Below are 27,253 nucleotides of genomic sequence, written 5' to 3' on the forward strand. Positions count from 1 at the left end.
GTGCGCTTTCCAAGGGGGCGGTACAGACTCGATGGGCTGAATGGCCTCCTTGTGCACTGTAAATTCTATGATTCTATGACCAAGTGCCCCTTTTGTCAGACATTTGCTGTTACTGTACCACAAATAATGTTAGCTGATCAGATTGGTGACATTCGCTGGAATGATGATGCACTGCACTAGACCCCGCTACCCACTGGTCTTGGAAGGCCTGAAGCACACCAGCAGATTCTATCTGCTCCCTTTCCAACTGAATGTGGAAGTAGCTCCACTGCAGATTTCGGGATCTTTCACACAAACAGTTTCTAAACTGAACGAATAACTTAGGCACCAACAGCCTCAAAGACTTTGAGCTCTATCTTGGGAGCCAGAGAGAGGGTCATAGCATTGATCAGACAGGGCCTCATCTATACTATTTGCCCCCAGCTGGTTGTTAATGGTTCTCATCGGGAACATTGGCTGTCCTCACTTGATTTGCACACACTGACTCTCCCTGCACACAGATTTTACACATCACTGCAGGTGATCAACCCCAGTGCAAAATAAAGCATTTGATCCTAATCCCCTCACTCGTTCACTCTTCAGATTACCTCATTCAAATAACAGTACACAATCGCTTCTGGAGCGTGTCCAGCTTCACCCTGTGCAGCAGGGCTGACGTCAGGCCAATTGTAAATGGGCACTGGAAACATATGGGCTGCAGTCAGGATCCAGAAATCTACCCCCCCCCCCCCCCCCCTCCTCCCCTCACTCCTCAGGGGCCTGATTCTGCTCTCATGTCTCAATGCTGTCCCTCAGCCACAGTCAGAGTCCCCAAACCACCATCCCCAAGTGCACCCCAATCACAGGTAACTTAACTCCGAAACTGAAGCCCCAGCCTCAGCCCCAGCTACAGAGATTAGGGAGAAGCATATCTAAGTTTGCTGCCGGTCCCAGCTAGGTGGTACAGTGAATAATATAGTTGGGGCCAGAAAGTTGCAAAGGGACAATAATAAAATAAAGGGGATGTGCATAACTCTTGGCAGATGGAGTTCAGTATGGGACATAGTGAAGTCATTTTTAGACCTATGGAAGTGTTCTAACTCACATGAGACCCATGGGGGGGGGGGGGGGGGCAATCACTTTCCCCGTGAGTCTGGCCGAATACGAGCTTGCCCACGAAGGAGGCGGGGAGCTGAGATTGACCACGATTGAGTTCCATATAAAGTCGGTGGAGGACGGAACCGACAGACAGACCCGGCTGGGATCTGATGTCTATTGTAAATAACTTTACGTTACAATAAACCAAAATTACTTTCATACCAACTCGATTTGGACTCCTTTGTGGTCTACAAAGGAAAGATAAAATCAGAATATTTTCCAAAGGGCAAGGACTGTGGAGGATAGAAAGATTTCGGGGGAGCCAAATACAGAAATCACAAAAAAGACACATGCAAAAAAAAATGTATGTTAAAGTTATGTTACGTTTGTACAGAACTCTGCTGAGACCACATCTGGCATGTGGCAGTCAATTCTAGCCATCGCACAGCAGGAAGGATATGTTGACCGAGGAGCGGATGCATGCAGATTGATCAGAGTGATAGCAGGCCTAAAAGGTTTATATTGCATAGACCAGGCTTGTATTACTATAGATATAGAAGATTAAGGGGTGAACTAAATGTGACTAAAGGAGTTGAGAGAGAGAAATGACTTCCTCTGGTGAAACACAACAAGAAGGCAGATGAAGGGGTGATGTCAGGAACTACTTCTTCACACAAAGTTTGGTGGAAATTTGGAACTCCCTTCCCCCCCCCCCAAACACTGTTGAGGTTGGGAGGTTAATTGAAAATTTTAAAACTGAGGTTGATGGATTTTTGTCATGGGAGGTGTCAAGACACTGTGGGCCAATGCAGAGGCAATTCCAGGATTTGTTTTTTTTTCTTTTAAAAAATTTTTTTTAGAGTTTCAGGGGGCCTCACGGTAGCATGGTGGTTAGCATCAATGCTTCACAGCTCCAGGGTCCCAGGTTCGATTCCCGGCTGGGTCACTGTCTGTGTGGAGTCTGCACGTCCTCCCCGTGTGTGCGTGGGTTTCCTCCGGGTGCTCCGGTTTCCTCCCACAGTCCAAAGATGTGCGGGTTAGGTGGATTGGCCATGCTAAATTGCCCGTAGTGTAAGGTTAATGGGGAGATTGTTGGGTTATGGGTATACGGGTTACGTGGGTTTAAGTAGGGTGATCATTGTTCGGCACAACATCGAGGGCCGAAGGGCCTGTTCTGTGCTGTACTGTTCTAAGTACCCAATTAATTTTTTCCAATTAAGGGGCAATTTAGCGTGGCCAACCACATTTGGCACATCTTTGGGTTGTGGGGGCGAAACCCATGCAAACACGGGGAGAATATGCAAACTCCACACAGACAGTGACCCAGAGCCGGGATCGAACCTGGGACCTCGGCGCCGTGAGGCTGCAGGGCTAACCCACTGCACCTCCGTGCTGCCCGGCCAATTCCAGGATTGACCAGAAGTCGCAACTCAGATGAAATTAGAGGTCTTTGGTTGAGCCCAAATAAAGCGACATGCATGCCATCTATTATCCCCTGGACCTGGGGCATCCTGTCGATGGCGGAGGATCCTACTGGCCGGACATCTTGTCCGGCCTTGTCCATGTCAAAGTTTATGGCTAGCTACTGGGCAAACAGGGCATTCGTGACCTCACGGATGCACTTGTGGGCTGTCGCTTGTGAAATGCCACACAAGCCCCCGCTTAAGCCCGAGAATGATCCTGAGGCGTAAATGTGGGAACTGTGGCGACCTTGATGGCCACCGGGAGCGGGTATTCTCCTCCTCCACGCGGTGCCAAGTCCGCGAGGAGAGGGCGGATACCGGCTCAGGTACCACACCATGCTCTTGTTGAGGCAGGTCCTCCTCCGGCACACATGCCTGTCATATTTTCGAAAGGCCAGCGATACCTATACACTGGGATGGAAGGGCAGAGGCGCGGATTGCCCCCTTTATTCATAGAATCATAGAATTTACAGTCCAGAAGGAGGTCATTCGGTCCATCGAGTCTGCACCGGCCCTTGGAAAGAGCACCCTACCCAAGCCCACACCTCCACCCTATCCCCATAATCCAGTAACCCCGCCCAACACTAAGGGCAATTTTGGACACTAAGGGCAATTTATCATGGCCAATCCACCTAACCTGCACGTCTTTGGACTGTGGGAGGAAACCGGAGCACTCGGAGGAAACCCACACAGATACAGGGAGAACGTGCAGACTCCGCACAGACAGTGAACCAAGCCGGGAATCGAGCCTGGGACCCTGGAGCTGTGAAGCAATTGTGCTAACCACCATGCCACGGTGCTGCCCCATGCAGGGAGTGGTATGGCATACCCACAGGTGATGAGATACTCATCCCCCCCAGCCCAGGGACAACCCCCCCCACGATGTCAGTCCACTACCTCCTCCAACAGAGGACGCCCCGAGCACTGGGGCAGCAACCCAGTGTCCCTGGGCGCATTGCCCGAGAGCGAAGATGGTTACTCAGCTACTTACCTCTCGGATTTGATAACGGGTGGCCGCTAGATCATGGAGGCCATTAGATTACAGGAGGCAATTAGATCGGGGGTCGTTCCCGTTAATTGTGTGGCGATTGGCTTTAAGTGGTGATTATTCGTTTCTCATCACTTCACGGTGGGATCCTGATTTCGTCAATGGGAGCAGGACGGTTAGATTGCAAACTGATCGACGCCCCGTGTGTTTGCCGATTTCGTCAATGGGAGAAGGACGGTTAGATTGCAAACTGATCGACGCCCCGTGTGTTTGCCGATTTTGTGAATGGGAGCAGGACGGTTAGATTGCAAACTGATCGACGCCCCGTGTGTTTGCCGATTTTGGCCTCTCCCACAATCTAACGATAGACTGTCTCATCCGGCTTCATTATGGGGACCACTGGCACCACCCACTTGGGGAAGTACACAGGCCTAATGATGCCCAAACTCTCCAAACGTAAAGTTCGGTCACGACTTTCTCCACTAAAGCGTAGGGAACCGGGCCGGCATAAAAGTATCGGGGCTGGGCCTTCGGGACCACATGGATCTTGGCCACGGCCCCTTTAATTGTACCCAAGCCGGACTGTAAACCCTCGGGGAACTTGTTCAGTACCGCACACAGACTGCTAGAACCCACATGGAGGACATGTTGCCAATCCAACTGCAGCTGGTGTAGCCAGTCACGGCACAATAGGTTAGGGTCACTTCCGTGCACAACAATGAGAAGAAGGCAAACTGATTGGTGCCTATAAACTACCAGAGCGAACAACATTCAGTCGGTCCCTTGTATAAGTGGCTAAACAAGCCGCTGTGTCTGTCAAAGTCAAAGTATGCACAGCTCATTTTATAAGATCAAAGGTGCTCTGTGCCAGCCCAGAAACTGCCTCTCCCGTATCCAACTCCATTTGGAGCATATGTCCATTCGCCTGTATTGGAGCACGAATAGGGACCACACAGGGCACTGCCAAACAGTCCAGTGGCATCTCAGCCTCATCCTCAGCCTCTTCTGTGTCATCCAGATGCAACAACATCATATTCTGCGCTTTCCCAGGACAAGGAAATGTGAAGTGCCTGTTAAAAATCAGGGAGATTTCGCACAAAAGTTTCTTCCACGTTTTCATATTGTTCATACCGCAGACCAAACGATCGTGGAGCATATCGGTTGAAGCAGTTCCATGCTCAAAAAACTCAGCTATCTTCCATAGTCTGACACAAACTCGGTGACAGACTCACTGGGGGACCTCTCCGCAGCATTAAACCAATATCTTTGAACGATTACCAATGGGGTTGGGTTAAAGTATTGCACCACAAGTGCTGTGAGTTGGTCAAACAATTGTGTATCTGGTGCCGCCGGGTATATGATACACTGGATCACCCCGAATGTGTGAGCTCTGCAGGCTGTCAAAAGTATGACCCTCTGTTAAGGAATGTCTTAAGAAACATTCCAATTAGATGTCTCATTGATCCAATAATTGGTACATATGTAAAGAGGCTACAGCTGGCCTTGGTGGTATGTGATGTGATGATAGAGTTTGGTGCTTACTGTTCAAAGGAAAATTAAATATGTTTGGGAAAGGAGCAGAAAGCTTGACTCTTTACTCAGCGGCAACCAGAGGCTAACACCCTCTGCCGCTCGTTCTCTGTGCTGCCGTATGGCATGAAAGAAGCACATCCTTTCTGCATACTGGTTCCAGTCTTCAACACTGGCATTAAATGCATCTAACCACCCAATCCTGGCACTGCCAAGGTGTCCAGGTGGCACTGCCAAGCCAGCAGGAGCACTGTCAAGGTGGCAGTGCCAGTGTGCCCGATGCCAAGGTGGCACTGCCAAGGGTCATCGCTCCAGACCTTTCCGCCCTCCTATGAGCATTTTCCACCCCCAGCACCATGCAGCCCCAAACCATCCCTTCACCGCCCCCTCCCTTCAACCCCCAACTGCTCCTTTGCACTCCCCCCACCCCCAACAACCCACCACCACTGTGAAACATGCGTGTGGCTAATGATGCCCTCTCTGTGTCTCCGCAGCAGAAGCTCTCGCACAATTGTCGCAAGAGGGCCCAGACTGGCGGCAGGGTGCCGGACTTAAGAATTCTCACCACCTTTGAGGAACAGGCCCTGGAGGTGACGGGATTGGCCAAGGACAGAGCGGTCATGAACACGGTGGTTGGCGGAAGCCGCAGAGGTGAGGAACCCGGGCCCCACCTGGAGGACCTGTCCAATGTGAATTGTTATTGCTTTACTGACTAGCCCATCCCTCCCACTGACCACATGTCTATTCTCCCACAGGTCCTCCAGGCGGCTCATCCCAGGTGGGCCCTCTCCAGCCTCCCATGAGAACACCTCGGAGGAGAGCTCCAAGGAAGACACGATAGATGCATCACAGCTGTCATCCCCACCCTCCGTCAGCGCAGATACACGCACTTTGGCAGGATTCTGGGGCACAATCCAGTGAGCACCACACAGCTGCTGATGGACATCAGATGGAGGCAGGAACCCCCAGGCAAGCCAGCAATCGGATGCCTGCAGGACCCCAGGACCCAGCTGGTTCCCAGCCTAATGTTGATCCTCTGGTACAGGGTTACCCGGAGCTGATTGAGACGTTAGTGTGAGGCCAAGACATTCAGAGGGAGATGTCAGCGGCACTCCAGCAGGTCCATAGCTGATTGGGGGAGTCCATGGCTATGGGTGCAGGAGATGTCGCCACCAAAGCATGGCACCGAGGCCGACACTGCTAGGGCGGCGGCTGCAGTGGAGAGCCTGGTGCACGACATTGGCACCATTAGTGAAGGTTTCCAAGGCGTCGTGCAGTCAATGACGGCCATGGCTGAGGGTCTCGACAGAATGTCCAACTCGTTGGAGGATGTGACCCAGTACCAGGCTGACCTTGATGAGGTGTTGCTGGACATGCCCCGCTCTCAGATGAGAATGGCTGAGGCGCCACAGAGCTTGTCCCAGTCGCAGGTGGGCATGGCCGACTCACTGCAGAGCATGGCCCAATCCCTGGTGCAGACGTTGGGGAGCCGCCAGGGCTGGCAGAGGCAGATGACGCAGGGGCAGCTGGGGCTCGAACCAGCTGCTCCTCTGTCCCAAGAGGAACTCTAAGGCCCTATGGGCACTGACCGGGAGTGAGTGGCGCTGGATGCCAACACGGACCTGTCCTATGGTGACGGTGGCCACCAGCTCCCTCGAGTTCCATCCCTCTGAGGAGGCCGCGTCTCGGGATCAGCACACGGGACAGGGCGGCACGACTGTGCATGTTCGGTCGACAAGTGCGCCAGGGCCATTCGGCCCCAGAGGATTCCCGCTAGGGGCATCGAAGACCACAGGACGAGGTAAGCTGCTGGCTGACTCCACCTTCTGGCGAGACACATAACGTTGTGGTAGAGCTAGGAAGGCCAGGCAAATCGAGGATCACTGAGGACATCAGGGTAATGGGGGAGGGGGGGGGAGGGGGGGGGAGAGGAGGTAGGGGGTGAGGGAAGAGTGTGAGGGGGTGGTGCGGAGAGTGGGTGGCACCATGGGGAGAGTGGGGAATAGTCTGACATCTGTGACACATTAAAAACATTTGAGCACAAGCAGTATGACGCCTCTGTCACTTCCGCAATGAGGGCCGACCTCCAAAGGCTTCACCCATCTCTCCCAGCATCCTTCCCTCTCTGGGCACACCGCGTACAGGTGATGGGTGTGAGCGAGCGCTCAGCAGACAGATAGGGGTCAGACTGGAATAGACTGAGGAGCACTGGCACTCAGCTCTCTGCGGGTTGTCATCAGCCCTGCCCTCGGCAGTGACCCACTGACAGTACTGACACAGTCCCTGGGAGGGTGGGAAATGGGGGTAGGTGATGGGTAAGGTACTGATGACGGACCAGGCCAATTGATATGTGAAGCGGGCGAGTATGAGGGCCTCCCTGACCCTCCGGGCTTGCTGGACCCTCGGCGTTGCCGTCTGTCCTGCAGCCTCCGGCCGGTCCTCCAGTCCCTGCTGGTCTGACGCCGACTCATCATCCTCGCCCTTTCCTCCTCCTCGGAGGTGGCCACATGTTCCTCATCTTCAGCCCCTAGCTTGTCACCCCGCTGCTGTGCCAGGTTGTTGAGGACACAGCAGACCACCACAAAGTGGGTGACCCTCCGGGGGAGGGGGGGGGGGGGTGTACTGCAGGGAACCCCTGGAGCGGATGAGACATCGGAACCGCATTTTGAGCAGACCGATACACTGCTCAATGACAGCCACTGTGGCCACATAGGCCTCTTGTAATGGGTCTCCGCTTCGGTCTCTGACCGCCGTACTGGCGTGGTTAGCCAGGTCCTCAGTGGGTAGAAATGACGGACAGGACGTGCTGCAGGAGGCTCCACCTCAACAAGGAGACAATGTGGCACCTGTGCCATGTCCTTGCCCCCAGGAGCCAGTCGCCAATCCTGGGGTGGTCCTCAACGTGATGACCAACTGCCCCAGGATGTAGCTGTTGTGCACATTCCCTGGGAGACGTGCACACACGTGCATGATCCTCATGTGGTGGTCACACACGAGCTGTATGTTCAGGGAGTGGAACTCCTTCCTGTTAACGTGGGAAACTCCCAGATGACTCGGAGAGCTCAAGGTGACGTGCGTGCAGTCTATCTGCCCCTGAACCTGGAGCATCCCGGCTATGCCGGAGAATCCTGTTGGCCCAGGCATCCTGTTGGGCTTGGTCCATGTCAACGTTTATATATAAAGTTTTCCGCCCGGGCAAACCTGTCGGATGCACTGTGGGCTGTGGCAGCAAAGATCCCCGCTTGAGCCCTGGAGTGATCCTGAGGCGTAAACATTCAGGGCTGCAGTGACCTTGACGGCCACTGGGAGCACGTGGTTCCAAGTCTGCAGTGCCCCCCCCCACCCTCCCACGACGGTCCACCCCTCCGGAAGCCACCCCCTCTCCCCCAGCTAAGGGGCCCTCATCCCCACCGAGCACTCGGATGGCCCAGCGCCCCCACCCTGGCTCTTTGCCTGTGAGCAATGATGGCTACTCATCTCCTCAGCTCCCCACAGCAGCCCTTCCATCAGGTTCACACTTTTAAAAAGGAGAACTAATCAGCACCAGTGTAACCACTTGCTGGGGAGTTCGATGAACGGCGGGAGGCCATTGGATAGGGGGTCGCTGCCGTTGATTGTTTGAAAATAGGGCTGAAGTGGTAATAATTGTTTTCTCACCACACTACAGCGAGATCCTAATTTTGTCTACGGGAGCGTACAGGTTGCATTGCAAACGGTTTGGCATCTGCCGTGGTTCTTGTTTTCGGCCCCTCCCTCTATTCACCGGCTTCATCTCGCTCGAGCGAGAGAGCATTGAGGCTGGAGAATTGCACCCTATGTGTTGTTAGATAGCAGTGGGGAATTCCCAGCAAAACCAATGAACTTTGAGTTTTTTCTGTTAGCTCGCGGCTTAAATTTTTATTTACAGAACAACGTATACACGGCCAGTAGATCCCCACCATGTTCCTTTCTGGTCGGTGCCTTACTTCTGTACCGAGGTTAATAGAAATCCCCCACCCCTAGCTGGTGAGCTTGTATTCTGCAAGGGCCAGGGGAAGATAATCATTCCCACCCCAAAGACCGCGTGTGGGCTATTACATTTTCTGTCGCTAGTCATACCTAACTAACTAACTAACTAACAAATGATCAAACTAACTAACCAACTCATTACACTGTCTCTTAATACCTTTACTTTCCAAATAAGGACTCAGCCTCTCTATTACCCCGTGCCTGAGGTTAAATCAATGACAATGTTACAAAACAGCTGGTTGGAAATGGGTTAAAGGCTGATCAGAGACCCTGGACAATAAATAAACAGTGATTCCAAACCTATATTGTAACATCAATGTCACTTGTTGAACACAAATAGTCAGGGCGAATGACTGCCAGTTGTAATGCTGCTTTGACATGTCAGAGCTTTACTCATTTATTTTGCAACTTTCGGAGAGGCTTCACAGATGTTTCTCTGCTTCCCCTAGGGGCTGAGTTAGTGTGTGCAGTGACAGTACAACTGGAAATGATATGCTGGAAGGAGAAACCAATTGACTTTATTCATTTCATATTTGGCATCAAGGAAAAGGCAACAATTCCCTTTTTTCTGTTTCTGATGCTAATGTGTGTCAAATGCTTCTATGTGCACCTGGTACATTGTGTGTCCAACAGGCTAAGTTTGTGACAAGAGAGGTGGATATTAAGAAAGGCACAGCAGCTGGATACATATATAGCAGCTATTGCCATGTTTGTCTGGCTGTTTGGCATTGTGTCGCAGTCTGTAGGAATCACATGTTACTAAAAGGCTGAATGGAGAGCGGTCTTGTGATGCAGTGGTCGCATCCCTATCTTTGGGCAGAGACTCTGCATTAAAGTCCCTGCCAGGACTTGTTGACTATGGAAGGAGCACCTATAGCTCAGAACCAGCCTATGAATTTATAGAATCCATAGAATCCCTATAGTACTTTGTAGCCTGGCCAATCCATCCAACCTGCACATTCCTCGACACTAAGGGACAATTTAGCATGGCCAATCCAACTATCCTGCGCATCTTTGGACTGTGAGAGGAGACCGAAGCACCTGGAGGAAACCCACGCAGACACAGGGAGAACGTGCAGACTCCACATATTCACAGACACGGACATTCTTCCACCACTTCCTACAGCTCTCTAAGGGAAAAAAAAGTTGTACTTGTGAAGAAATGTTAAATTTTTAAAAAGAGGTGAATAAGCCAGTGATCTTGTGCAATAGTCACATGACATTGCTCATGCTTGGCCAAATGATACACCCACTCACACCAAGTGCACCTCCTTTGCAAATCCATTGCTCCCTTTTCTATTAAAAATAATGTTTTATTCAAGACATTTTCACATAAATAAATAAAATATCAGAAGAACAACAAAACAACTTAATTGACCCCTTCAATCTTCCTAAAAGAAATGGATAAACGACGTCCACCTCCGGATGAACCCGTCTGCCGACCCGCGCAGAGCGAACTTGATCTTGTCCAGCCTCAGGAATTCTGCCAGGTTGCTCGGCCACACCCCTACTTTCAGCCGCTCTGAGTCCCACCACCTGAGCAAAATCCGTCTCCGGGCTATCAGGGAGACAAAGGCCAAAACATCGGCCCCTCTCAGCCCCTGGACTCCCGGGTTTTCCGACACCTCAAATATTGTCACCTCCGGGCTCGGTACCACCCCTATACCCAACAAGGCCTCAAACACCTCTTTCACTGCCTCCAGCTGAACCTTATCATCCCTAACTCTACCAATAACCCTCTCCGCTTCCTGCTTCCTCAACTGATGGGCCACCATCCTATTTGCCTTTTTGCCATACTCATACACAACCCCTCTGGCCCTCTGCAACTGCCCCACTGCCTTCCCTGGAGAAATTAGTCCAAACTCCATCTGGAGCCTCGGCCTCTCCTTCAACAACCACACCTCCGGCGCCTCTGAATATCCCCTATCCACCCTCAAGATCTCAACGACCAGCCTCTTCTCCTGCTCCACCTTCTCCTTGTGCGCCCGAATCATTCTAAAGTCCCCTCTGACTACCACCTTGAGTGCCTCCCGCAGCATGATGACCTCCCCCATGTCATTCGACACTACGTAGCCCCAAATGGCAGCCCTCACCTGCTCACACACATCCTCATCCATCAGCAGCCCCACACCCAGCCTCCATTGTGGCCGGCGTGCCTCCCCAGCCCCCGCAGCCACCTGCAAACTGACTCAATGCAGCGCGTGGTCGGAAACCACAATCGTCGGGTACTCCGAATCGGCCACCCCCGCCAGCAGCGCCGTGTTTATCACAAAGAAGTCAATCCGGGAGTACACCCGGTGCAGATGGGAGAAGTATGACAATTCCTTCACCCTCGGCCTCCCAAACCTCCACGGATCCACCCCACCATGCGTTCCTTGAACCCCTCAGCTCTCTCACCACTGCCGACACCCTCGATGACTTGGGACTCGACCAGTCCAAGCTCGGATCTATGACCATATTAACAACCCCCCCCTCCCCATAATCAACTGATGTGAGTCCAAGTCGGGAATCCTCTCCAACACCCACCTCATAAAATCCACATCATCCCAATTCGGGGTATAAACGTTTACCAAAGCCACTGGCTCCATATTCCCACGAACCATCACATACCTCTCCCCTGGATCAGCCACAATGCTCCGCACCTCCCCTTGTCTACATATCCAGTCTCGAATGAAACACCTGCCCCACCCATCCCTTTCTCAGCCTTGCCTGATCCCTCTCCTGCAAAAATTCCACTTTCAGACTCCTCAAATGGGTGAACACATGTGACTGTTTAACCGGCCCATTCAACCCCTGATGCACAATCAATGGACACGAAACGTAGATGAAGTCTGAACGATAAGCTTTAATGCACAAGAAGTGTACCCGGCAGCAGACGTACAGAAGAAAGGCCGACTGCCGGGAAGCACGGGTTCTTATATCCCGCCTCGTAGGCGGAGCTACCTATTTCTCAGCCAATCAGCTGAGAGGCACATGACTTACCCGGACCAATGGGTAGCGAGTCCTCTGCTCCAATAGCAGCTCACTTCCAGGTACCGTAATACCCCTAGTCATACTACCACATTCACCCCTTGTTGAAAAAGAACCGGGGGGGGGGATGGTACGGGAAACGCGGACATGGGGGGGAGGGGGGGAAAGTCCCGTGAGTACGTGAGAGGCTATGCCTAGAGATGTTTAGGTTGTACCATTGCATTGATGGCTGCCCACTGGCCCGCAATTATGTGCAAAATACAACAACTATGTACAGTGTATAAAAATTGGGGGGGGGGGGGAGAAAAAAAAATGGAGAACAGACAAGGAAAACAAGAGTCCACCATTAGGTCACATTGATTCAATCAGTAGATCGGGTGCCTTTGATGTCCTGCTTGACCTGCGTAGCTGTGCCGGCGACGTTGGAGCGGTGGTCGTCCGTGACACCGGGAGCGATGATCCTGTTCCTGCGGTCGTACCCCGGGTCGGAGCTAGCGAGGACCAGGCCGGGGGAGGGGCGTCCTGTCCGCTGGGCCCTGGGGGTGTTGGTAGGGCCAGGGGGGGGGGGGGGGCTTGCTGAGGGCAGTTGGGGTGGGGGGGGTGCTGGCGCTGGGGGGTGTGGCTGAGATCCGGCGGGTGCCAGGTCCCAAAGGGAGACCGTGTCCTGTCGGCCGTTGGGATACTCCACATACGTGTATTGTGGGTTTGCGTGGAGCAGCTGGACTCTTTCGACCAACGGGTCCGACTTGTGCACCCGCAAGTGCTTCTGGAGCAGGATGGGCCCGGGGGTAGCCAGCCAGGTCGGGAGTGGGGTCCCTGAGGAAGACTTCCTGGGAAAAACAAGGCGGCGTTCGTGAGGCGTTTGGTTGGTGGAGGTACAGAGGAATGACCGGATAGAATGGAGGGCGTCTGGGAGGACCTCTTGCCAGTGGGGGACTGGGAGATTTCTGGACCGTAGGGCCAGCAGGACGGTCTTCCAGACCGTACCGTTCTCCCCCTCGACCTGCCCGTTACCCCGGGGGATGTAACTGGTCGTCCTGCTGGAGGCGATGCCCCTGCTGAGCAGGAATTGACGCAGCTCGTCACTCATAAAGGAGGAACCCCGATCGGTATGGATGTAAGCAGGGTAACCGAACAGGGAGAACATGGTGTGTAGGGCTTTAATAATGGTGGGCGTGGTCATGTCGGGACAGGGGATGGCGAACGGGAAGCGGGAGTACTCGTCAATCACATTGAGGAAGTACGTGTTGCGGTTGTTGGAGGGGAGGGGACCTTTGAAGTCCATGCTGAGACGTTCAAAGGGGCGGGAAGCCTTTATCAGATGCGCTTGTTCAGGGCGGTAGAAGTGCGGTTTGCACTCCGCGCAAATGTGGCAGTCCCTGGTCACTGTCCTGACCTCCTCAATGGAGTAGGGCAGGTTGAGGGTCTTTATGAAGTGGAAAAAGCAGGTGACCCTCGGGTGGCAGAGGTCTGCGTGGAGGATTCGGAGGCGGTCCACTCGTGCGTTGGCACAGGTGCCGCGGGACAGGGCATCGGGAGGCTCGTTTAGCTTCCCAGGACGATACAAGATGTCATAGTTGTAGGTGGACAACTCGATCCTCCACCGCAAGATCTTGTCGTTCTTTATCTTGCCCCTCTGTGCGTTATTGAACATGAAAGCCACTAATTGTTGGTCTGTGAGGAGGGTAAACCTCCTGCCGGCCAGATAGTGCCTCCAATGTCGCACAGCTTCGACTATGGCCTGTGCTTCCTTCTCGACCGAGGACTGGCCGATTTCGGAAGCGTGGAGGGTACGGGAGAAGAAGGCCACGGGTCTGCCCGCTTGATTGAGGGTGGCCGCCAGAGCTACATCAGACGCGTCGCTCTTGACTTGGGAGGGACTCGTCGATAGTGCGCATCGTGGCCTTTGCAATGTCTGCTTTGATGCGGCTAAAGGCCTGGCGAGTCTCCATCGACAGGGAAAAAGTGGTGGACTGGATGAGTGGACGGGCTTTGTCGGCGTAATTTGGGACCCACTGGGCGTAATATGAAAAGAAGCCCAAACAGCGCTTGAGGGAGTGGGGGAGGGGAAGCTCCATCAGGGGGCGCATGCATTCGGGGTCGGGGCCTATCACTCCGTTACGCACTACGTAGCCGAGGATGGCTAGACGGTCGGTGCTAAACACGCATTTATCCTTGTTATAGGTCAGATTAAGGAGTTTTGAGGTACGGAGGAATTTTCGGAGGTTAGTGTCGTGGTCCTGCTGGTCATGGCCGCAGATGGTGACATTATCAAGATACGGGAAGGTTGCCTGTAAACCGTATTGGTCGACCATTCAGTCCATCTCCCGTTGGAAGACCGAGACCCCGTTCGTGACACCGAAGGGAACCCTAAGAAAGTGGTAGAGTCGCCCATCCGCTTCGAACTCAGTCTACTTTCGGTCACTCGCGCAGATGGGGAACTGATGGTAGGCGGACTTGAGGTCCACCGTGGAAAAGACCTTGTACTGCGCGATCCTGTTGACCAGGTCGGAGATACGTGGGAGAGGATACGCGTCCAGCTGCGTAAACCTGTTGATGGTCTGACTGTAGTCTATGACCATCTTATTTTTCTCCCCGGTCTTGACCACCAGCACTTGTGCTCGCCAGGGGCTGTTGCTGGCCTCGATAACCCCCTCCTTCAGAAACCTTTGGACTTCGGACCTGATGAAGGTCCGGTCCTGGGTACTGTACCGTCTGCTCCTGGTGGCGACGGGTTTACAATCCGGGGTGAGGTTTGCAAACAAGGATGGGGGATCGACCTTGAGGGACGCGAGGCTGCAGACAGTAAGGGGGGGCATAGGGCCGCCGAATTTGAATGTTAAGTTCTGGAGGTTGCACTGGAAATCTAACCCCAGGAGTGCTGCCGCGCAGAGGTGGGGAAGGACAAAGAGCTTATAGTTTTTAAACTCCCTCCCCTGGACAGTGAGGTCCCCTATGCAGCACCCTGTGATCTGGACCGAGTGCGAACCGGAGGCCAGAGCGATTTTTTGTTTTACCGGGTAAACGGGAAGTGCGCAGCGTCTTACCGTGGCGGGGTGGACAAAACTCTCTGCGCTCTTGGAGTCCAGCAGGCAGCTTGTCTCGTGGCCGTTGACCAGGATCTTCGTGGTTGCCGTGGACCGTGCGGGGCCACGACTGGACCAATGTGACTGAGGCGAGTCGTGGCAGAAACTCCGAGTCGTCATCTGGCAGAGATCAGTCGCCTGTGGGGTCCTCGGTGCCGATCCAAGATGGCGGCGCCCGTCGGCCTCACGTGGTGGGTTGAACAAAATGGCGGCGTCCGGGGGTCGCACGTGGAGTCGGGGGCCCAAAATGGCGCCACCCAGGGATCACTCATGGCGATGGGGGGTGGGGGCAGCGAGGTCCGCGGGCCACACGGGGCCCCTGAGGAGTGCCGGGGGGGGGGGGGGGGGGGGGGGACCCGTGGTCGCTGCTCGGAACTGCAGTGACCGCTTTAGACTGACAGGTTGCGGAGCGGGCCGGGCAGCGCTGGCGTGGGTGCTTTGCCTGGCCGCAAAAGTAACAGCAGGGCCCCGTGGGTTTATCGGGGCGCCCTGCGGCACAGGCCTGGGGGGGGGGGTCCGAGTCTGCGGAGGTGAGGGGGGTCGCGTTCCATGCTGCCCAGTGGGCCGTGCGGGGTCAGGAGCGTACGCGCGGGCATTACGGTTGGCAACGTCTAGGGAGGAGGCGAGGGCCCGTGCCTCGGTGAGGCTTAAAGTCTCTTTCTCTAAAAGTCTTTGGCGGATCTGCGAAGGTTGCATACCCGCAAGGAAAGAGTCTTATTAAAAGTTCGGTGTGCTCGGCCGCAGAAACTTGTGGGCAGCCGCAGTTCCTCCCCAGAACAAGGAGGGCCCGGTAAAATTAGTCTAAAGACTCACCAGGGAATTGCTGCCTCGTGGCCAGTAAGTGCTGAGCGTAGACCTGGTTCATCGGCCGGATGAAATGTCCTTTAAGCAAGTCCATGGCCGCGTCGTAGTCTGTCGTGTCCTCTATGAGCGTGTACACGGCGGTGCCGACGCACGAGTGGAGGATGTGCAATTTCTGTTCCCTCGTCGGGACGTTTTCGGCTGTACTCAGGTAGCTATTGAAGCGAGCCAGCCAGTGTTTAAATGCTGCTGTTGCATTTGCTGCGTGCGGGCTGAGTGGAAGGCACTCCGGCTTGATGCAAAGCTCCATCCTTTAAAATCTTGTGCATTAAATTGATGCACAATCAATGGACACAAAACGTAGATGAAGTCCGAACGATAGGCTTTAATACACAAGAAGTGTACCCGGCAGCAGACGTACAGAAGAAAGGCCAACTGCCAGAAAGCACGGGTTCTTATATCCCGCCTTGTAGGTGGAGCTACCTACCTCTCAGCCAATCGGTTGAGAGGCACATGACTTACCCGGACCAATGGGCAGCGAGTCCTCTGCTCCAATAGCAGCTCACTTCCAGGTACCGTAATACCCCTAGTCATACTACCACAAGCCCCTCACGTTCCATGTGACCAGCCTGGTCAGGGGACTCCTGGCCCCCTTCCCCACCAATCAGCCAGACTCCTTTTTGAGCCAGCCCCCGGCTCATGCCAAGCCCCCCTCCAGGCCCGCCCTCGGATGTCCACTGCCATTGCTCCCTTTCCACACCAACCACACCCTTATTAGAACCCTTCACCTCGCAGCCCCCAATAAAAAAACAACCCAATAATCCTCCCCCCCGCTATTGTGCAATGGAGCCGGAGCTCAGAGCGCGAGGCAGCCGGAGCTCAGAGTGCGAGGGAGCCGGAGCCCAGAGCACGAAGGAGCCGGAGCTCAGAGCGCGAGGCAGCCAGAGCCCAGAACGCGAGGGAGCCGGAGCCCAGAACGCGAGGGAGCCGGATTCCAGAGCGCGAGGGAGCCGGAGCCCAGAGCACGAGGCAGCCGGAGCCCAGAGCGCGACGCAGCCAGAGCCCAGAACGCGAGGGAGCCGGATTCCAGAGCGCGAGGCAGCCGGAGCCCAGAACGCGAGGGAGCCGGATTCCAGAGCGCGAGGCAGCCGGAGCCCAGAGCCCGAGGGAGCCGGAGCCCAGAGCATGAGGCATCTAGAGCCCAGAGCCCAGAGCACGAAGGAGCCGGAGCTCAGAGCGCGAGGGAGCCGGACCCCAGAGCGCGAGGGAGCCGAAGCCCAGAACGCGAGGGAGCCGGAGCCCAGAGCGTGAGGCAGCCGGAGCCCAGAGCGCGAGGGAGCCGGAGCCCAGAGCGCGAGGGAGCCGGAGCCCAGAACGCGAGGGAGCCGAAGCCCAGAGCGCAAAGGTGCCGGAGCCCAGAACACGAGGGAGCCGAAGCCCAGAGCGCGAAGGTGCCGGAGCCCAGAGTGTGTAGGAACAACTGGAGGCTTCCGGCCATGGCACGTGGAGGGGACATCGCATGTTGGGTGGCGTATTTTGGGGAATTTTAATGTCCGGTCCTGGGAGAAATTTGTCCTGGGAGAGATTGGGTGTAGGAAGCTATAAAGAAGGCAAAGAATGTCAAAGAGTCAACGGAAAACAGCAGTGGAGAAGGGAGAGAATGAGGGTTCACCGTCAAGTGAAAGGGCCGGTCCGTGGGCTGGCAAGATGGTGGAGGATGGCCTGCTGGGTGGGGCCTCACTGATTACAGTAGTGAAGGTGATTGAGATGATGTCCTTGGAGGTGGAGAAGCAGTTTGCAAAAATATGGAGGTGCTGAGGAAGGAGATGGCGGTGGCATTGAAGGCGTTGGTGGAGGAGGCAATTGCTCCGCTGAGGGTGGCTGAGGGTGAAGACATCGGCCGAGGTGAGGGAGCAGAGCGAGAAGACGAAGGGAGTGGAGGAGGCCATGTCGCAGCGCAGCGATCAGCTCACCTCGATGGGGATGAGCTGCAGAGGGTGGGTGAGGGCAATAAGGAGCCGCGAGCAAAGTTGGAGGACTTGGAGAACCGCTCGAGGCGGCAGAATCTGAGAATTGTGGGCCTGCCCGAGGCGGTAGAGGGCCCGAGGCTGACGGAATACTTTGCCAAGATGCTGGAGGAACTGATGGGGGAGGGAGAAGGAGCTTTTCGGTATGAACTGGACTGAGCTAATCGGTCGCTGAGCCCTATGCTGGGGTTGAACGAGCCGCCAAGGTCAGTGATTATGTTTTCACAGATATCACATGAAAGAGAAGGTCTTGAACTGGGCAAAGCAGTCAAAGCAGATCCCTGCCGAGAACATAACTTGGACCGGGTTCAGGCCTCCCGCCCCCCCCCCCCCCCCCCCCCCCCCCCCCCCATCCCTCTGGTCGTGGATGATGCACCCAGTGTTGAGGCCCAGCTCTTGGGTGTTTGATTGTTGGCTGTAGCCACAGTGGTGTTGATGCCCCCAGTGTTAAGGCAAAGTGAGCAGGCCTCACGGTCTGATTGGGATGGCAGGCAGTTACACTCACCTGTGACGTTGCTCGTCTTCCCACGGAAATCTACTTGGGAGTTGTGGAGTGCTTACACTACTAACATTGCCAATTCCCGATTGGCGATAGCCTTCAGCTGTGAGGCCAGAGCCCACCACGGTCAGTGGCAGATAAAGTGACCTGCACCATATTACCATGGGCGGGGCTCTGTCCAGGGGGTGTTTGGTGAGGACAGGCCCCTGTTATGTGTATACATGATCGGGGGGGGCGTGGCTGTTGGGAATCAGGAGATCTGAACCCAGCACCCCCCCGGCCGGCAGGGTCGGCACCCCACCGATGGCGGCTGATCCTGCGGACTGTGCCCACCCCCACTGGGGGCTCGCTCACCCGCCCCAAGCACCGGGACAACAGCCCCCAAGCTGATTGCCCGGTTTCAAAGATGGCTACTGACCTCCTCTGATCCCCACAGCAGCCATTGCGCTAGCTTCATGATTTTAAATAGGTGCTAAAGGGCGGCCGCGTAACCCGCTCGCCGGGGAGCCAGTTAGACCACAGGAGGCCGTTAGATGTGGGGTCCTTCTCCACATCTACCGGCCTTAATAGGATGGAGACTGGCTGTAATTAAGGTGACTGCTGGCAGCATGTGGCGCAGTAGTTAGCACTGGGACTGCGGCGCTGAGGACCCGGGTTTGAATCCCGGCCCTGGGTCACTGTCCGTGTGGAGTTTGCACATTCTCCCCATGTCTGGGGCTGGTATAGCACACTGGGCTAAATCGCTGGCTTTTAAAGCAGACCAAGGCAGGCCAGCAGCAGGCTTCAATTCCCGTACCAGCCTCCCCGAACAGGCGCCGGAATGTGGCGACTAGGGACTTTTCACAGTAACTTCATTGAAGCCTACTCGTGACAATAAGTGATTTTCATTTCATTTCATTTCATGTCTGCCCCACAGCCCAAAGATGTGCAGGATAGGTGGATTGGCCATGCTGAATTGCCCCATAATTGGAAAAAAAAATTGGATACGCTAAATTAAAAAAGAAAAATTAAGGTGACTTGATAGAGGTGTACAAGGTGATGAGAGGCATGGATAGAGTGGATGGCCAGAGACTTTTCCCCAGGGCGGAAATGGCTGTCACGAGGGGACATCATTTTAAGGTGATTGGAGGAAGGTAGATTTTAAAGTGATTGGAGGAGATGTCAGAGGTAGGTTCTTTACACAGAGAGTGGTGGGTGTGTGGAATGCATTACCAGTGGAGGTGGTGGAGTCAGAGTCATTAGGGACATTTAAGTGATGCTTAGACAGACACATGGACAGCAGTAACTTGAAGGGGTGTAGGTTAGGTTGATCTTAGATGAGGATAAATGGTCAGCACAACATTGTGGGCTGAAGGGCCTGTACTGTGCTGTCCTGTTCTATGTTAATTGGTGATTATTGGCTTCTTGCATCTTGGGATCCTGATCTCACCAACGGGTGCAGGCTGGTTAGATCAGAAACCAATCGGTGCCCAATTTTGGATTCACGTCCGTCCAGACCCGGCTGTTAGATCCAGCCCAAAATGTACTTCAATGCCTGTAACGTAGGAATGGTGTATTGGTTTGTAATTTTAATATGATTTTAATTCAATATTCATTTGTTTAATATACCATTCACCATTTCCCTCTCCTGATGAGTTTGTTTGTTTATTTTTATTACAGGCTTGTCTCATGGTTCTATGTTTTTAATTGGAATACTTAAAGCGGGATTCTCTGTCGGCGGGATCCTCCACTTCGCCTTTGGGCTGCAAATGTGTTTCTTCAATAAACTACCGTTATTATTATTATTACTTGCTCTGAATGTTCACACTTGAGAAATTGTTTCTCTTTATCTCCCCTAACAACTTAAAAAATCCTTTCTGCAATCCACCCAGTTTCAGGACTGGTGGTGATATCACTGTGGTGATATGCATCACTGTAAATACACAAGGGGTTAATGCAAATACACAAAGACTAAATAAACACTAGAGGGAGCACCAGAGACATCATGACATACAGACATTCAACCAATAGGTCAGTAAGATAGGACAGGACCAATGGCAGTCAAGAACACACCCAGAGGTGACACTACCACAAGGGGGCTGCCCATATAGAAGACGGGGCAGATTGGAAGCATCACACCCACACGTGGCTTAGAGCAGACTGGTTAGTTAGATTGAGCTACTATAGTCAGATTAGCAGGAGAGTTGAACTCAAGTAGGAGAATTGTTAACTGTTCAATAAATGCATTAAACCTATCTTCAAGCCTGAACCTTCCTTTGTCAGAATATACATCAAGGAAGCTACATGAAGAAGCATAACAGAACAACCACCAGACCAGAAGCAATCAAAGATACTCAGAGGGTCGACTGAATTCAACCGCGTTAGAAATAGGATGGGAAGGAGTAAGTCTTCATTCCCAGCTCATCGTGTTAAAATAGCTATCCATCCATTCTTTCTGAAGCCTATATTTGTCACTCCTTACACAGGCCCATTTTGCTTGAGGTGGCGTAGGTTGAATGTTCTGCAATCAGATGAATCCGCAGTGCTAATTTTCTCTTTCAGTTTGCATTTTCCTTTTCTCAAACCTGATTTCTATTTGATATTGGGGGGATTAGAACTTTCATTACGGGAGGCGGCGTGAACGGTGGCAGAGGGGCAGAACTGGCGGTAGCAGATTGGTCAACCTCGATTCTCCCCCAGCGACTTTCCTTTCCAATGATGTTGGATTGGACAGGTATATAACGTGCATCTAATCTGCTACCAACAGTGTTCCACCAAGGGGTGGAAATTAAAATCGTCTCCAGTCCGACCAATGAAACGAAAATGAAGTGTTTATCCTTCCAGTTTCCATAAGCCAGGAGTGCAGGGGAAGGTTGGAGTCAATTTAGTCAACAAACCACAGGCTTCTGTTTGAGCCTGTATGCACAGCAATTGCAGGTACAATGTGGAGAGAGGCGTACACAATGGGTGTGGCCTTGGCATAGACCATGGGAGAATTACCTGGCAAAGCCCTAAACCCTTAACATCGATCAATGGGACCGCCACTGCACATGTTCTAATGTGGACTCAGGCCCATCATGAGAAAGGTACATTGTTTCAATTCCCAATTTAATTAAATTCTCAGATAAACAAGTGTATGAACGGGCAATCTGGGCTTGGCTGGCGTTGTTGTGATTTGCTGACAGATGAGTACTGCGCACCCGGTGCTATCATACTGAGGGATTTACAAAATGAGGTGATGTAAGAATATGTAATATTGCTGAAGGAGATCATAGGCAAACAGGAATCCTTTTAAATTAGATCAGGTAACAAGGAGGCTAATGACAATTGGAAGGCTGATAATAGAAGCTGAATATGGAAAGGGCCAGAGCAAAAGAAGGAACCAAGCTGGGTAAAGAGAAAGTATGAGAATAGGTTAAGTGTTTAACGTAAAAGGAGCCCAAAGGTTATCTATAAATATAGGATGGGATTTTCTGGTCTCACGCGCCCGGGATTCCCGCCCGAGGTCAACGGACCTGTTGATGATCTGTTAAATTGTTGTCCCGCCCACGACAATTCCTGCGGAGGCAGGTTCAAGACATTTACCCAGGAATACAATAGTAAAAGGTTAGTCAATGTGTACGTTGACACAGTGGTTAACACTGTCACAACGCCAGGGACCCGGGTTCAATTCCGGCCTTGGGTGACTGTCTGTGCGGAGTCTGCATGTTCTCCCAGTGTCTGCGTGGGTTTCCTCCGGGTGCTCCGATTTCCTCCCACAGTCCAAAGATGTGCAGGTTAGATGGATTGGCCATGCTAAATTGCCCTTAGTGTCCAAAAGGCTAGGTGGGGTTACGAGGATAGGAGGGGGATGTGTGCTAGTAGGGTGCTCTTTCTAAGGCCGGTGCAGACTCGATGGGCTGAATGGCCTCCTTCTGCTCTGTATATTCGATGATTCTATGAATTTTCTGCCAACTATGAATAAATTGAACCACAAAACCCAAGAGATTGGGAAATCATGCCACTGCATAGTTAAAAAGAAAATTAAAAACTCCTTTTGCCTATGGACCGGGGGGGGGGGAATAGGTACATTTTGCCTGTCTCCCTCCTGACTTTAACAAGATAATTTTCTTTTATGCACAGTGAGTTTTTCTGATCTGGAATGCACTGCCTGAAAGAGTTGTGGAAGCAGATTAATCGGCCTCAGGGCCATATGTAGTTCCAGCTGCTGATGGTGTCTGAATTCCAGCCCCCCACTTTGATCTCCCGAAGGCGGATTATTAACAGAAAAAGTTTTAAAATTCAGTAAAATTAAATACCATCAATAATTAATAATAATCTTTATTATTGTCGCAAGTAGGCTTACATTAACACTGCAATGATGTTATTGTGAAAATCCCCAAGTCGCCACACTCCGGCGCCTGCTCGGGTACACTGAGGGAGAATTCAGAATTTCCAATTCACCTAACAAGCACGTCTTGGGACTTGTGGGAGGAAACCGGAGCACCCGGAGGAAACGCACACAGACACGTGGTGAACGTGCGGAATCCGCACAGACAGTGACCCAGGTGGGAATCAAATCTGGGACCATGCTGCTGTGAAGCAACAATGCTAACCACTGTGCTACCGTGCCGCCCATTCGGCAACCTACAGCTATTTGCTGGGCTATGGTGTCAGTAGGGGAAGCCCATCCATCATCTGGAAAATCCCAGTGGTGTGACCATTCAGCTCTTGGCATTTAAATGGTATGAATTGGCTACCCACCCTAGTGAACCCACATTGGTCAGAATTGCTTGGAGGTGGGAATGGGTCAGGCTGACAACCCGATGCGCAAATTTCACAAATTCCCTTCCGTCCTGCCCCCAAAGCTACCTCTGTGCAGCTAAGAATCCACGCATTTTGATAAACTTAATTGTGTTTAAATTTACAAACCTGGTGACTGTAATTATTGAGCAACCAAGGGACCAAGACCTCAGGTATTTTTCAAGAAGCATTGGTTAATTAAATTGTGTTGCGACTCCAGGTCAAAGGGGGTTGAAATTGATTGCGCACTAGCCCAGTGTGTTGTAACAATATTCAGACAAATATGAGTTCAACCTTTATCTGGAAGTCACAAAAGGTCACCTGACCCTCGTCAACCATCTTGGACGGCACTTTGACCGCTTTTTGAAGTTAATTTTAATAAGTCCACATTGATTGAAGTCTGTATCTTGGAAGCCAGGTCCCCTTACTGGACATGACAGGTGTGAAAGAAAGGCAGAGAATTCGAGAGGCTGTGATGGAGAAAGGGAACCAGAATAATTGAGAGAGGCAGAGAATGAGAACGAATAATACAAAAACGGAAATATATTGGGTGGGATTCTCCAGTCCCCGAGGCCAAAATCGCGTTCGGCGATCGGCCGGAGAATCTATGTTGGTGCCGAAATTGCGATGCTCCGCCCCCACCAAAACGATGCTCCGCCCCCTCCAGCAGCACGCCGCACGCCGTCGGGATGGCCTCAGGATGTTACCTGAGGCTCTCCTCAGGGTGGCGCTGGTGCTAAGCACTGTGCCCCCGTGCCAGTCATAAAGCAAATGAGAGAAAGAACATTAAAGAGACTCAGGGGGTGCAATTTGGGTCAGATATGGGCAAATATGCGAGACAGAGTGAGAGAGTGAAAGTTTGTCAGAAAGAAATTTTGAGAGAACATAGAAGGGAATTATGATCCCTGTGGAGATTTAAAAAACCAAAAAAAAACACATTTACAGAAGTACCCAATGAAAAAAACATGGGCAAGATTTCACTTTCTAAAACTTTTACTTTCATGAATCGAAGCAAAATCTGCATAAACTGGACATAAATTAGCAGACAAACCACGGTTAGTAGTATCGTAATTACACCTTAATCTACACCTCGTTTGCGCTGAAGTCCAGCAATAACCACTTTCTCTTTTATACTCAGGTGGCCGTTGTGTGGAAATAAGGGGAGTGCAGCCCACGGATTCCTTAGATATGAGTGTGTGTGTGTGTGTGTAAGGCTTTGCCCGCCTGTCAGGCCCACACTCAGTTCACTTTCTCTCTGGTCACCATTGCTCTACTTGGACTCGGCAAACCGCAGATCCCATCACAGAATGCAGTGTATTACGGAGTGGGCGCAAGAGTAGAGAGAGGTTGAGGGGCAGGGAAAGATTGTCCACAAGTTAGGTTCTGTTGCATGTGTGATTGAGGGAGATTGGGAGATATAACCACGTTTAAACTCAAGACCAGTTTTTAGTGCATAGAGCCACTGAGAGAAATGCGACTTGTGGGTTTGTGAGGTTTGCCAGGTTTGACAAGGGCCAAATATCAGATTACAGATCACTAAGTGAAACATCAAAAAATGTCATTATCTCGAATTTACTTGGTGTGTTTCACTTGCTGACATCAAGTGCCTCTTATCTTATTTATTTCTATGTTTTATTAAGCCTGTGCTAAATTGATGTGGACATTTTACTCCAAACCACTGGAATCACATTTCACATTCCAACCCAAATGATCTCCAATTGAACACTTGTGCATCAGCTCCAGTCCAATATTTGCAGCTAATACAGCACACAGGAGCCAGCATATAGAACCATAGAATCCCTACATTGCAAAAGGAGATGATTCGGCCCATCGAGTCTGCACCCACCCGCTGAAAGAGCACTCCACCTAGGCCCACTCCCCTACTCTATCCCCGTACCCCGCCTAACCTGCACATCTTTGGATGCCAAGGGATGATTTTAACATGGCCAATCCACCTGACCTGCACATCTGTGGACACTAAGGGACAATTGATCATGGCAAATGCACCCAACGTGCACATCTGTGGGCTGCGGGAGGAAACCGGAGCACCCGGAGGAGACCCACGCAGACACGAGGAGAACGTGCAAACTCCACACAGTCACCCAGGTTGGAATCAAACCTGGCTCCCTGGCACTGTGAGGCAGCAGTGCTAACCACTGTGCCACCGTGCCGCCCATCACTGAGGATATAGTAATGTTATAACAGCCACTAACCAGCATGATCAAGAGTCCCCAGCATTTACCTCATGCTGAATCTGACCAAAATTAATAATAACCTCAGTACAAAATAATCCAAAAAGAATCTTATGTCATCCACACAAAGTTGACTGAAGTCGAGCAGTGAGAGTGCTCTCAAGCTGATTAGGGAGTTCTGATATCAGCATCAAACAATTCGCTGCAGGTTTATTTGCCCTGAGGGGTAATGTCCCAATTTGGCTGGATCAGATCAGATTGGTCGTCCGTTTTACAAACCTGCACGTTCAGCACAAAACAAAATCAGAAATCACTGAAAATGTAAACCGGGAATCCAATCCAATTCCGCCAGGCACGGCCGTTAGGCCTCGGACGCCGGGAGAATCCAGGAAACGTATATTTAAATTAGCCTGATAGCCCAGCGAGATCCAGATCGCGACGTCTCGCAAACTGATGAGATTCAACAGCCTCGTCACTGCACCAGCCTCTTTGTGTCTTTGAAGGTCACCCTGTGAAATATTAATTAATGATACCTTGGTGAGGTAGACATCTGGTGGTTTACAGGGTAAATCCTGTCACGACTTTAGCATGAGCTCTCCAATTCGACGCTCCACTATTTGATTCTCTTTTCAACGTGAACCACAGGTTTCAGTCCAACTCGCTCACCTTAACCACAGCTGTAAGTGGCTGGACATGAGTGATGTTTTTAACCTCAACAATCAGACAATTACAAGTGTCATTTTAAACCCTGAATCATTCATTGTTTCGTCAGGCTTGTGGAGCAGGATTTACAATCTCTCCCAGTGGCCACCTGATACACATTCTGAATTTGAATGTTGCTTGCCTTAATTCAAAGGGCTGGGCTGTAGGGTTGCAAGGAGAACAATGAGAAGTTCTGTTCAACAAGAAGCTTGCTATCTGCCTTCCAAGTGACAAGTGATTAAATGAATGCATTTAAATTGCAGCATTACTGTAACGAGCAGGTTTAAGCGTACACCCAGGGAAAAATGTTTCAAGCCACACCTAATCAGTGTCACGAGATCTGTCCAACAGTCCTGAGTAAATATGAAAGAACCCATGTAAATCTGTCAAGATTACACGCGGTGTCTATTTTGACTCAGAATTATATTTTTGCTTTGGAGTCAGGAAATTGCAGATACAAGACCCGCTCCAGAAACTTTAGCCCACAATATAGATTGACACTTTTGTGCAGAAGGAAGGGAGTACTTTTTCCCTGAAAAAACGGACAAAATCCTCCTGCCAAACCCCGTTACTCGCCTGGAGCAGGCCTTATTTTGTATCTAGTCCATACTTGGCATTAGAGCAAACTTTATCTTGTGGAGTGGATTGTTGCATCTGTCTTTTCAAGACAGCACAGCCAAGGAAGGTCACCTGGCTCCGGGAACCAATGGGATCTTAAGCGGGTGACCACCCGAGAGGGTGGAGTCCTCTCTCGGGCAGAATACATCGGGGAGCCATGTAGTAACGTGTAAGGACCGGAGCAGCTGCTCCAGGACAGCCAAGGCCAGCGGCCTCTGTGCCATTTTCCCTTGCTATCAATAACCTTAGTTTAGTTACAAGAAGAGCCTCAACCATATTGCTGCAAGGCCACCACATTGGTGATGAGGATAAAATCGATTGCGCGGGCACAGCCAACATAAGAACATAAGAACTAGGAGCAGGAGTAGGCCATCTGGCCCCTCGAGCCTGCTCCGCCATTCAATGAGATCATGGCTGATCTTTTGTGGACTCAGCTCCACTTTCCGGCCCGAACACCATAACCCTTAATCCCTTTTTTCTTCAAAAAACTATCCATCTTTACCTTAAAAACATTTAATGAAGGATCCTCCA

Source organism: Scyliorhinus canicula, chromosome 21 (genome assembly GCF_902713615.1).
Source record: "Scyliorhinus canicula chromosome 21, sScyCan1.1, whole genome shotgun sequence".
Taxonomy (NCBI): Eukaryota; Metazoa; Chordata; class Chondrichthyes; order Carcharhiniformes; family Scyliorhinidae; genus Scyliorhinus; species Scyliorhinus canicula.